At 40.9% G+C, this 11,200-nt stretch overlaps 1 pseudogene; it reads right to left on the bottom strand.

Moving 5' to 3' along the window:
* Window positions 1-10,589: 10,589 nt before the first annotated feature.
* On the bottom strand, window positions 10,590-10,921 carry LOC114211424 (ATP synthase F(0) complex subunit k, mitochondrial pseudogene; annotated as a pseudogene).
* Between the last annotated feature and the right edge of the window lie 279 nt (window positions 10,922-11,200).

The raw sequence follows: 11,200 nt of genomic DNA on the forward strand, positions 1-11,200 counted from the left end.
AAAGAATCAGTTGAGGAGTTCCAAAAGATAGAAGTGATACAAGTTTCACAAAGAGAGACCGGGGAAATAAAGAGTTATAAAAGACCTATTCTGAAAATATTGCCCAGACCATAGAAATTAAGTTTCAAAGAATAGGCAGCATGATTGGCTTCAAACTGAGTGATGAAAAACAAAAACAGAAAGCAAAACAAAGGGGCTCCTGGGTGGCTCAGTCGGTTAAGCGTCTGCCTTCAGCTCAGGTCATGATCCCAGGGTCCTGGGATCGAGCCCCACGTCGGGCTGCCCCCTTGGCGGGGAGTCTGCTTCTACCTCTCCCTCTGCCGGCCGCTCTCCCTGCTTGTGCTCTCTATCTCTCTGTCAAATAAATAAATAAAATCTTAAAAAAAAAGAAAGCAAAACAAGGCAGATTATCATAAAAGTGTTAGGACGCTAGTGATAGAGAAAATTGTAAAAGCCTCCAAAGGGGGAGATAGGTTACATATAAATAGTTGGGAATCAGAATAGGATCAGATTTCTGAAGACAGTATGGGAAGCTAGAGACAACTGAGTTACAAAACAGAGCTTGAGATACAGTCGAACTGATAACCGAGCATAAAGGTCGAAGAAAGACATTTTGGGACCTGCAAGTTCTTAACATGTTACTGTCCCAAGTATGCTTTTTTTGGGAAGCTCCTGAAGGATGTGCTTCCCTAAGGACTGGCCATCATCCAAGAGAGTAGCCAGGTGCCCTGGAAACAGGGTTGAAAACACAGGAACGAGGTGAAGGCCATTCCCAGGGGTGACCCAGGACAAAAGTCAGGACAAGTGATGAGTGGCAGCCCTCTGGAGGAACTGGTCCAGTTCAGAGCAGTGGGGGTGAGAGCTCCATCCAGCAGGGATGTCTGCAAGGGAAAGACTGCACAGCTGATGAGCTCCCTGCTGTGCCAGAATTCTGCTCTGTCACAGAGTTGGGCAATGAATTTGTGAAGTTGCACACTGAACTGAACAACTGGACTAAATTGAGGAAATGGCTAATTCCAGGGAGCAAAGTATCACAGAGGAAAGGAAATGAAACTATAGTCCAGTATCTGGAACTACTCTGCATTGTTTTAACATAGTCATAAAATGTAAACAATAAACATTGGCTCAACTGAACTTTCAGAAGAACAGGAAAAGATGAACTTACGTGTTTGTGTGTGAGAGGGTGAGGGGTGGCTGAGAGGTGGAATCTCATCACCTCATCACGTAGCAACCAGTCGGTGGGGTGCACATGTAGAAATTCATAAAAAGCAATATATAAATTCATAAAAGAACAATATATATACCAGCTACTTAGAAATGTGGAAGCAAACACCAGAATAAATAGCCAAAAACATTGAAACATTTGTTTCTGGGCAATTGGAATTGGGAAAGAAGACGGATGGGGTGGGTATCTGATTTTTTTGTACATTATTTTGATTAATAAGAATAAAATGAAACTTTAAAAAGTAGTATCTTCAAATCTAACATTTCGACCAACATCTCGTTATATCATACTTATCGAATTATAAATATTCTGAGTTTTTTAGCCAAACATCTAAATGATATGAAAAAGAAATTCCAAAGCAGTAAAGTAGAAAAGCTACAAAGTTTCCTGTTCCTCTCTCACAAATTATTTGAAAAACCATGCAGTCTATTTGAAAGTATTCCATGATACCTAAATATATTCAGAAGGGCATTCAAGAAATATTTTTGAATAAAAAGTTGAGCATGAGTAGTAAATGTTCCAAGTTTTTAAAACAATGAGCCTGTATTTTTTTCAACTATAAAAGTTATGGATTATGTGCTGTCTGTATTTAAGTTCAATGCTACTTAACACGGGGTCTGGCCATACATATGGGAGATGCTCGCTAAGTGTTTGGATGGAATTGAAATTTTTGAGTGCCCTGGAGACCTGATCGAGCCAAGAATTAAGGGAGGGGGTGCTCTCTGTTGACTTGCTACAATTTGATTTCTCACTTTTCTGTTGGAATGAAAACGAAATTCACAAATTCCTAGAGGCTTTTACTAGGAGTGAAATTCCAAGCTTTTATGATCCTTGTCTGTAAAAGGAACTTACTGGACTCCATGCCTTAGATTACTGACCTACATCTGGATTCTAGATGGATTCATGGTTTTCCTCATAGTCTATAAATCACACATCCAAAATGAAACCTCTTTAATCTGCTCCAGCCCCAGCTGCTTGTCAGTATTTTGTTAGGAAGAGAAGAACATATCATATAAAAAAGTCTTTTTAATTTAGGAAAGCTTTTTTTTTTCTGTTCCCCTAGTACTATTTTATATTTGAATTAGTTGTGTTCTTCTGCAATTAAAAATTTCCTTTCCATGTATTACTAATGCTGCTGATAATATCTCCTTTTAAGTAGTTTTCCCACATATTTTTAAGATAATATTTAGCCAATACATGTTTATTATTTATGGAAAAGTATAGGAGAAAATAACACCCAAAATATTATACCAGCTTCTAGAATGCTCACCACGTGCCAGATATTGTTCTGAATATTTTACTTATAGAAACTCACGTAATCCTTTTGTATTAGTTTTCTATGCTTGCTGTAACAAATTATCACAAGCTTAGTGAATTAAAACAACACAAATTTATTATCTTACAGTTCTGTCGTTTAAAAGTTCCACGTGGTCCCATTGGGCTAAAGTTCAGGTGTCAGTAGGGCTGAATTTTGTTTCTAGAAGCTCTAGGAAAGAATGCTTCCTTTCCTTTTCCACCTTCAGGAACTGTCCATGTTCCTAGGCCATGGCCTCTTCCTCGAAAGTCAGCCACACAGCATCTCTCTAACACTGTTTCTGTTGTCACATCTCTTCCCCTGACTCCCTTCTACCTCCCTCTTCCACTTCTAAGGATCCTCTTGACTGTACTGGGCCCAGCTCAATAACCCCACATAACCTCCCTATTTGAAGGCCAGCTGATTAGCAACCTTAATTCCATCTGCAACTTAATTTCCCTCTGCTGTATAAGGTAACACACTTGGTTTCCAGGGATTAGAATGTGGACACATTATAGGCATATTACTCTGCCCACTACACCTCTCAACAACACTAAAGTGCCTGTAAGCAATGGTATTATTATTATTACCCCTACTTTCACAGATAAGGCACGGAAAAGCTATGTAAATTTCCTGAGAGCACAAAGCTAAGATTTGAACCCAGGCAGTCTGGATCTAGAGCTCAAAAGCCACATTCATACCAAGATAACTCCCCATCACTTTCTACTTTAATGTCTTTCTTTTTTTGTGTGCTTTTTTACATAATCGTTAGGTAGTGGTTATAATTTTGTAGCCTTTTTACTTATTCTATTTCTACTTAACATTACTACCTGAACTTTGCCCTGTATCTTTTAAATAAATGTCTGTATAGCATTCTAGTTCGCCCCAGGGCCTTTGTACGTGCCTATGATGCTCTTCCATATTTCCATGTGGCTTACTCCCTTGCACTCACTGTGCAAAGGCCATCTCATCAAGGAGGACTTCCTTGACCACTATTGCTAAAAAGAGTAACTTAGCGCTCGCAGTCCTCACACCCTGCTTTATTTTCTTCACACTAGTTATCAATAATTGATTTCACGTAACTATGGGTATATTTATCCATTACTTCTCTCCCCTACTAGAATGTAATCTCCACAAGGACAGGAATTTTATTTTGCTCATTGATGTAGGCATTCGGTAAGTATTCTTGAATAAATGAATGAATAGGGAAAATTTCAAAACCACGGAAAGGCAGTCATGATGCCACTACTCTACCAAATATCAGCAGTCTGCATATTCTATTCAATGCCCATTTGTAAATATAATTTTATGTACTTCATTATACCATAGAGGCAATTATGTATGTGTGTATCTTAACTAAATATTAAATCCTCTGCATGTGTCTACTCTTTCACAGATAACTTAACCTCTTTGAGCTAATTTCCTAGTTAGGAAAAGCAAATTTAGATTATTATGTTAAATATAATAACCTAAGTAAAGTACCCAGATAATGTGTGACAAATAATGGTTACTGAGCAAATTATTAGTTTCCTTTGTTTTGATTCCATTTTTGGTATATTGCTATTACTAAATAATGCTTCACTGAACATCTGTTGTTACTGATATTTTTGTATTTATTTACTTTAGGATAAATATCTGGGAGTGGTATCACTGTGTTGGAATGGTTCAAAATATTAGCTAAATTGATAAAATTGAATCCATTTAGGATAAATATTTATCTCAGTTTTAAGTATGAATTTCCTTAAGGACAGATAAGTGATATTATTCTTTATATTGTTTTTTCTTTAGAGTATACACTTTTTATTATTTCAGAAATATTTTCTTCTATTCCCAGTAATATTTTAAGTCTTCCAAGGTATAAAGTCTCCTTAATGCCTTAAAACTAATCAGTATTTTGCTAAACACGGGGAAATGATTTCAGCCCTTTCTGGGCCGAGTGGATTGCTCACTTACTCAAGCTCTGGATCTCCTTTGAATTTCTTAGAATTGGTGCCCAAATTATTTCCTTCTAAGTTTTTTAATTTGACCAGTCTTTCTAATTTAACAGTTGCTCTTAAAAATAGATTCATCATCGGTCTGTTGCTGTAGTTGTTTATATCTTTCCTGGTCTTAATTTAGTCACAGCATCTGTGCAAAATGGTATGAAAGTTATTTATTACTCCATCATCCAGAGGGGATGCTTGATTCCTGACATTTATGTTCCCCCAGACATAAAAACCAGATAAAAAGAAAATCAAACTTCTTGCTTTGGGAACTGAACAGATTGCTTACCATGGTTAGAAGAGAATGCCCTCCCCTGCCTCCTCTTCCTGAATTATAAATACATTTTCAAGGATTGTGTCCCTGAGTAACCGGATAGTTTTCTTTTACATTGCATTTGTTGGGATAATTTGAACTGGGTGCGGGGGCGGGGGGGGAAGCCCTACTGGGCTGGCAGACGAGCTGAATGGTTAAGAAAAGAGTCTTAGGAGGCCTGCAGACCTGGGTGGGTCATCGACCCCTCTGGACCCGCATCGGTCACTTTGTTTCTGCCAGTGAATTCCTGAGCCATCGGTGGGGTTAATAGTCACTAGCTCACAGTTTGTGTAAGGAATAAATGAATAACTGTATGCAAAGTGTATGCAAAATGCCACACATTTCATAAGTGCCCCAAATGTTACCTATTGCAATACTTAAGGTCCAATGAAATGAGCGAAATGAGCGTCACATGCAGCCTTGTGTCCCTCCAAGTCACTGACCGCTGCAAGCTTTCACGGCTTTGCCCTTCTCCTCACAGCTCTTCCTCTCCTACTAAGGGTCTGAAGGCTCTATTGAACTCAGAGGCATCACTCAGGGGTTGTCTTAACTTCTGCATTGAATTATACTTTTTAAAAAGGCTCGTTCTTCCTATTTTGGCCTAATAAAGAGGATCTAGTACAGTTACGTTGATAGTTACATAGAAAGAAGCACAGACTTCCCTTGACCAACAGGATTTAATCCCTGCAGCTTTGGAATTCAAGCTAAGGAGGGATTGGTGCCTTCTCCTTAGAGGAAGCTAGCTGAGGCATAAGGAAGGGCTTCCCATATGTGGCAGACCATATCACCCAGGCCACATAGGATAATCTCAGAGCACCAATCAAGGGGCAGAAAAAAAATCTGAGTTTGTAGAACAGAAAGAAATTTCTATGGCGAGCCTCCATGCCACTGAGACTGTGGTACTTGGTTTCATTTGATTTGAGCTGACCCTGTCCCTTGCCCTGGACTTGTGCCTGAGTTCTGGGCTGGGGGTGGATGATGCTGTGCCTTGTCCTTATTCGTATTGTGTTTGTCCGTGATCGGTCTCTGTAGATTGCTGACTAGCTGTTGCATGTTCCTACCGGCAAGACTATTTAGGTTCCTAGAATCTCCTTGCTCCCTCTCAAATGCCAGGAATTTAATCTGAAACTCTAGTTCCATGCCGGGCCACCAGACCCCCTGGACCGCCCGGGACCCCGACAACCTTCTGCCGCTCTTGGCCGTCCAGGATTTCCCAGCTGCTTTCAGTCCTCACTAGGACAAGGACATTCTGTAAGGCAGCTCAGGCCAGGCTCCGCTGACACAGCACCCAGACTTTCTCCTCTGGATCTGTGTCTCCCAGGGTCTGGGCTCCCCTCTTAGATTCCTGAATCCTGTTTGGAGGTGCTATCATTTGCTTGTCAAGCTTCTTTTTTTCAGATACCCACAAGTTCTACACAAATCTTGCTACCTCTCAGACTCTCTCTTCCTAACCTAACCCAGGAAATCTTAATGAGATCCCAGAATGGGAGTGCTTTTCCCGACTCATCACATATTCTTCCAAGTCCATCAATTTATGCTTTTGATTTCTCTTTCAGTCTTTTGAAACCTGACAAATTATAAGATGGCAGAAAATGTGAAATACCAATTTATCAGAGATCAGGAAGGAAATGGAAATTAAAAGAGAAAACTTTGAAAGACAAAAGTCACATTAGATGCAATAAAAATTATCAGAAAAATCATAACCAAGTCCAACATTAAGGAACATGTATACACTTTAGAGGAGCTCGCCCACAATGAAAAGGAGAAGGTGTAAGAATGATTACTTCTGGTTCCTCCTCTGAACTCAATCTTAGAGATGCCAAGGAAGTAGCAAGGAAGTATATGAATCTGAAAATTTAACATTAAACACTGGGCCATCCCTAGGGAGACAGGGAGTGGTTGCTTCCCCAGGGGAGAGCGGGCAGCAGGTGAGTTGGAGGAGGCGCCAGCAATGGGGGTGGAGTTGGGGAGCTTCCCAGTGGTGTTCTCTTTCTCTTCCCACCTGACATCTGAGGACCTTTGTCTGTGTCTTCACTGGTGGATTAAAAAACAAAGCCCAAGCCAAAAACAAACGTAAAAACAAAAATTCCCCTCGGTGCCGGCCCAGTGCTGCCTGGGTCCACAGGCAACACCGGGGCCACCGTGGGTGCTCACGGTGCTGAGAAGAACATGGCAGCCGGACAGCAGGGCGGTGGGTGGTGCTGGGTGTTCACTTCACCCACCCCCTTCATGTTTGTTTAGGGCTAGGGAATGGAAGTCAAGATAGAAAACCTCTCATTGGGGGCAGGGGAGAGGAGCGGTACAGAAAATGATGGGGAGAGTCAGGTTGTGGAACCAGGGTCTTCCACATTGGCCGCATGCCCATTTCTTCTCCAAGCACACAAGGAGAGGCACACCAACTAGGAACGAGAGTTTAGGCTCCTCCTCTCATTTCATATTACTAACCAGGGAAATACAGTTCATAGGATATACTAACCCCCCCACAAAAAGACTACAAAATGAATAAACTATACCACACACAACGGGATTCATGGTCCTAACATGCCAAACATTTCATAATAATTTATATCTTCAAAGTACTTGTTTTATTTATGTAGTGGATGTTGACACTAATAATTTAAGAAATCAAAAGATAAATGTAAATACAACTTTCGATCTTAAATTGGGCATAACCATTAAATTGGGCATAACCATTAAATAATAAAAATAGAATGTGCAACTTTCAAATCAGGAGAAGAGAACCCTATCTATTTTTTGAAGGGCAGGAAAAGAGAAAAGGGAAGTAGAAAGAAAGTATGGTAAATAGAAAATATGAAAAGTGTGGGGGGAATACATTCTAATATACAAATAATAATAAATGCAAATGAGTTTAACTTACTGAACAAAAGACAGAGTTTAAATGGTTCATTTAAAAAGCATGTTCTAAGTATGGAGGTTCCTCAAAAAGTTGAAAATAGAACTACCATACGACCCAGCAATTGCACTACTGGGTATTTACCCCCAAGATACAAATGTAGTGATCTGAAGGGGTACATGCACCCCGATGTTTATAGCAGCAATGTCCACAATAGCCAAACTATGGAAAGAGCCAAGATGTCCATCGACAGATGAATGGATAAAGAAGATGTGGCATACACACACACACACACACACACACACACACACACACACACACACACACACACACAGTGGAATATTATGCAGCCATCAAAAGGAATGCGATCTTGCCATCTGCAACGACGTGGATGGAACTGGAGGGTGTTATGCTGAGTGAAATAAGTCAATCAGAGAAAGACATGTATCATATGATCTCACTGATATGAGGAATTCTTAATCTCAGGAAACAAACTGAGGGTTGCTGGAGTGGTGGGGGGTGGGAGGGATGGGGTGGCTGGGTGATAGACATTGGGGAGGGTATGTGCTATGGTGAGCGCTGTGAATTGTGCAAGACTGTTGAATCACAGACCTGTACCTCTGAAACAAATAATACATTATATGTTTAAAAAAAAATAAGAAGATAGAAGGAAGGGAAAAATGAAGGGGGGGAAATTGGAGGGGGAGATGAACCATGAGAGACTATGGATCTGAGAAACAAACTGAGGGTTCTAGAGGGGAGGGGGGTGGGGGGATGGGTTAGTCCGGTGATGGGTATTAAAGAGGGCACGTACTGAATGGAGCACTGGGTGTTATACACAAACAATGAATCATGGAACACTACATCAAAAACTAATGGTGTAATGTATGGTGATTAATATAACATAATAAAATAAAAAAAGAAAGAAAAAATAAAAAGGATGTTCTATGAATATATCTTTTTAGAAGAAACACATTTAAAACTGAAGGATACAGAAAACTTGAAAATAAATGTATGGAGAAATACAAACAAGACAAAGTTCTGATAGCAATTTTGATATTAAAGGTGGAATTCAAGGGGAAAATATTATAAGGGTAAAAGTGGAACGTAAAAGAACAATAGATCAAGAAGCTAATTAGAAACATATATGCACCTTACAATATAGGCTAACGTAAAAGCCACAAACAGAACTGTGGGGGAAAAAAAATAAAACCATACTTAACATCAACACATTTAAACATATCCCTTTCAGAAACTGCTAAATTAAGCAAAACGTAAATGCATTACAAAATAACTCTGGTGAAAGAGGAAAACCACAAGAAAAATCACAAGGTACTTAAAACCACACAAATGAAAACACATGTGAAATGTGTGGGCCCAGCTAAAGCAGTACTGAGTGAGATTTATAGCTCTAAAAATTATTTATGAGAAAACAACACAGATGAAAACAAACAAGCTAAAGATCGACAGTTTCAGAAATTTGAACAAAGAGTAACAGAGTAAATTGAAACAACCAAAGGGGAAAGAGGTGATGGGTCTAAGGGCTGAAATCGATGAATCAGAGCATAACAGTAGCTAATGACTAAGGGACAAATCAAAAATCAGAATTCGGAAATGGAGAAGTGACGATAAAGGCCTGGCAGTGGACATCCGATCTACTTAAATGCGGAACTAAGCAAATGTGTGGATTGCAAAGACAGAGAGAATGCAACTATTACAAACCATCACTTGTTGGAACAGGAATAATTGAACGGTGTTAAGCTGAATCATGCCTCGGAAAGGTTAGTCATGTCTTAATTCTGCAACCCGGGACTGCTGCCTTAAATGGCCAATAGGACTTTTTAGATGTGATTACATGCAGGCTGTTAGGGTGGAGAGATCATGTCCATTATCTGGGTAGGGCCTGCGCTCAGTCACATATATTCTTATAGGACAGAGAGAGACGTGGCACACAAGGCAGATGAGGAGAAGCCATGGGACCACAGAGGCAGAAATTGGAATGACGTGGCCATGTCCCGAGGAATGCTGCAGCCTCCAGAAGCTGGGAGAAGCAAGGCAAGGAACCCCTCCCAGAGCCTCCAGAGAGGGTGGCCCTGCAGACACCTTGGTGGTGGACTTGATTTTGAAACTGACTTTGGACTTCTGGCTTCCAGAACAGTAAATGAAGACATTTCTGTTGTTTAAACCACCAAGTCTGGGGTAATTTGTTACATAACGGAAGAAAACTGAGGCGGGAATAGGGGAGGAAGCGCGACGCAGTAATTTCCTTGTCTTCTCCAACAGAGTTAATATTGTTTAAAGTTAAATAAAAAAGACCTCTCATGACCCCACCCCGTAACATTTTCATAGTATTTTAGAAATGGTTGTCTTCTATATAATATCTCTGATGTTTAGAAATTCCTATGTCGAAATCCTAACACGCAGTGCGAGGGCATTAGGAGGTGGGGCCCTGGGGAGGTGGCTAGGTCATCAGGTTGGAGCACCATGAATGGAGTTTGTGCCTCTAGTAGACAGAGCCTTGCTCGCCTCCCGCCATGTGAGGACACAGCAAGAAGGGGCTGTCTGTGAGCCGGAAAGTGGGCCCTTTACCAAACAGCAAATCTGCTGGGGCCACGTTCCTTTCCAGGACTTCCCAGCCTCCAGAACTGTGAGAAATAAATTTCTGTTGTTTATAAGCAGCTCAGTCTGTAATATTTTATTGTAGCAGCAGACATGGACTAAGACAGGGCATTTGCAGAAGATGGAAATCAGATCATTCAAGAGCCCACGAGCATGCCTTCACCAGTCTGCATCCCTGTCCGTGAGGGTGAGGGTGGACGGCGTGCTGGCTCTCGTGGCTAAGTACTGAGTGACTTCATAAAGGTTCCAAAGTAAGGCAAATGACACTTGGTGCTCCCTCAAACCGACCATTTTCACTCAAGTTTTTTTTTTTTTTTTCCAGGTTCATAATTTATTGTACAAATTGAGTATCACATGATGAGTTGACATTAGCTTCTCCAGGCATGGGAATTTAACAGATGAGGTACAGGTTAAAAATCGTTTATGTTGCTTTCACAGCTGGTGTTTTTTTAGACCTTAACTTGAAGCATAAGATCATCAAAGCAATGCCTCCATATGTGGCCAGTACACAATTCCTTCTACCTGTGAGAGTATAAGAGTTGAAATATTTTTTGATACCAGTGAAATGGAATTGAGCATCAGTTTCTGGACCTGCCATGATTTCAATCTTGCAGAAGGCACCAATTCTGCCGCTTGTGTCATATTCACTCAAGTTTTTAGCTGGGATACCTCCTGCTCGCCAGAAAGCCTCTTTGAGCCGCAGACTCCCTGCTTCAGTTGGTCCTCCAGAGGGTCCGGCATTGGCCGCGCACCTACCACAGCAGACTGTGTGCTGGTCGGCCTCCAGGGGGTGGGGCTGCTTCCCGTGGCCTCCTCTGATGGCGTGAACAGAGAATGTCACTGTGCCCAACTAGTCCTCCGGCGCCTTTCTTTTCTTTCATTGTCCTGGCAACCCGCAGTGCTTGCATGGCAA

Source organism: Eumetopias jubatus, unplaced genomic scaffold (assembly GCF_037043125.1).
Source record: "Eumetopias jubatus isolate StellerSeaLion01/CBP00866 unplaced genomic scaffold, mEumJub1_p1.0 scaffold_13, whole genome shotgun sequence".
Classification (NCBI taxonomy): Eukaryota; Metazoa; Chordata; class Mammalia; order Carnivora; family Otariidae; genus Eumetopias; species Eumetopias jubatus.